Genomic DNA, 2,246 nt, shown 5'->3' with positions numbered 1-2,246 from the left:
TCATACAGATTTTGTTGCAACATCTACTCATTTTTGGTTTTCCTGGGTATATTCGTATCAATGGCAGTGTAATCTCAGGCTTGATCTTTTTATGAGTCTATATGATCTGTTAATTTGCCCATAGGAAGATGGTACTGAAGTGATGCATTCTTAATTTATTCAACCATACTGTGTTTTCAAGGTGTGCCTATGTTTTTGCACCTTAGCTTCAGACAACCAAAGGACCTCAGACCCTTTTGGGCGAGACACATTTGATTAGGCGTTCGCCTAGTGTGCGTAGGCGTGCTTTTTTGTAAGGCGATGGGCATATAAAATCTGCCTAATTGAAGTTCTCTTTAATTGCTTTTGTTTTCAAATTTTTCATTAGATGTACCTTTACTTGTAAGAAATGGGATATTATCAAAACTCTATTTTGTAATATTTGTGTATTGAACAACAGACATGGAACCAATAGGAACTTTTGCATATTGGCCAACAATAAAAACGTTCCTTGTCTTGTAGATAAATTGGATAAAAGTTTTTTTATCATAATTATATTGCTTAACCTTACATATACGCACCACATATACATATATGCATATGCATGCATATTGCACCTTACTTCAATCAGTGAACGCTTTTTGCCCTTACACCGAGGCAATACAAGGGTTTTTAGCACCTGGAGTGTACCTTTATCCCTTGGCAATACAAAGGTTTGAACACTGGGTTTACTTGGCCTGTAATATGATGTATTGGGAAGCTTTTGATCCTATGAGACGAAATGGATGAGATTACCTAGGATTCCATGTGATGATTGTTTTACTTGTCGACAAGGAGTCTCTTGCGTGGGGAGTGAATTACTTGTATTTGGTCGTGAATTGTCGGATTTGCTATTTGGATGTATAGTTTGGTTACCCACAATTGGTCAAAATGCCCCTAATGAATTTGCCTCGTTGTGCATTTGGTTCTAGCACCTTGGGGAGATAGCCATTGTTCTTTGGGGAAGTGATAAGAATGGAAATGTCCTACAATCTGCTGAACTCTACAATTCTGAAGTAGGTACTTGGCAAACATTGCCCGACATGAACTTCCCACGTAAACTATGTTCGGGATTTTTTATGGATGGGAAGTTTTATGTGATGGGGGCTTGTCAAGTCATAAAGATTGTTTGACTTGTGGTGAAGAGTACAATATTGATACAAGGTCATGGAGGAGGATAGAAAATATGTATCATGGTCGCGATGCAGGTACGTTTCATCCTGCTATGCGTTCACCTCCTTTAGTTGCTGTTGTAAATAATTAGCTTTACTCTGCTGATCAAGCAACTAATGAAGTTAAGAAATATGATAAGGTTAATAACTCATGGAGTGTTGTGAAGAGACTACCGTGAGGCGGACTCTTCCTACGGTTGAAATGGCATTTAAAGCATACTGAAGCAGTTTACTAGTAATAGGAGTTGGAAGTCATGGAGGGTATGATGATGGAGTAATTGTTCGCATTCTTGGAATCCAGAGGAGGGAAACAGGATGGACAAGAGTGGAATGTGCTTCTTTGTCAAGGCACAGGCAGTGTTTTTGTGTATAATTGTGCGGTAATGGGTCATTAATGAGAGTTGCCGTACTTTGGTGCAAACATCGACATCTGGAAGACCAAGATCAACGATCCTCTATCTGTTATAATTTTTATTGTCTCAAGTATCATTAATTTTATTGTTCTTTTCCCATTTTATGATTCGGAAGAATAATTGACCTCGAATCAATTTCTTAAAGTTACCAACCGATTGTGTTGATCCTCTATTGCAAGCATTAACCTCATACCAAGTAATGGTGGTTCCATTTATCTTGTACTTTGGCATTGAATTCATTTCTCGTAATTGCTTTTAAGTGGCGTAATTTCATCGGAGATCACTACAATTGATTCACTACTAATTAGTAAATTTGAAGTAGTTTGCAATGCTTTTATATTTTAATAATTGAGTATTATTATATATTTAATTTGATTTATTTATTTATAAATAAATCATTGTAATATATGTAAAAACAATTTAAAATATAAAAATTTATTAATATATATTAATATATGTAAAACAACTTTTAGGAAAATATTTTCAGAAATCTACGAAGCAATGAAAATATTTTACAGATTCAATCAAACACCGAAAATATTTTCCAAGAAATCATTTTTGAGAAAAGTAAAACATTTTCCATAAATCATTTTACGGAAAACATTTTCTTGGGAATCAAATGGACCCTTAGACATTATATTTA

At 35.0% G+C, this 2,246-nt stretch overlaps 1 pseudogene; it reads left to right on the top strand.

Annotated features, from left to right (window-relative positions):
• The first annotated feature begins 573 nt into the window (after positions 1–573).
• LOC105799797 (F-box/kelch-repeat protein At5g60570-like) lies at positions 574–1,585 on the top strand (annotated as a pseudogene).
• Positions 1,586–2,246: the final 661 nt, after the last annotated feature.

The sequence above is a fragment of the Gossypium raimondii genome, chromosome 7 (genome assembly GCF_025698545.1).
Source record: "Gossypium raimondii isolate GPD5lz chromosome 7, ASM2569854v1, whole genome shotgun sequence".
Classification (NCBI taxonomy): domain Eukaryota; kingdom Viridiplantae; phylum Streptophyta; class Magnoliopsida; order Malvales; family Malvaceae; genus Gossypium; species Gossypium raimondii.
Note: the sequence above shows the minus strand (reverse complement) of the source record. Positions and strands in the feature narration are given on the sequence as shown.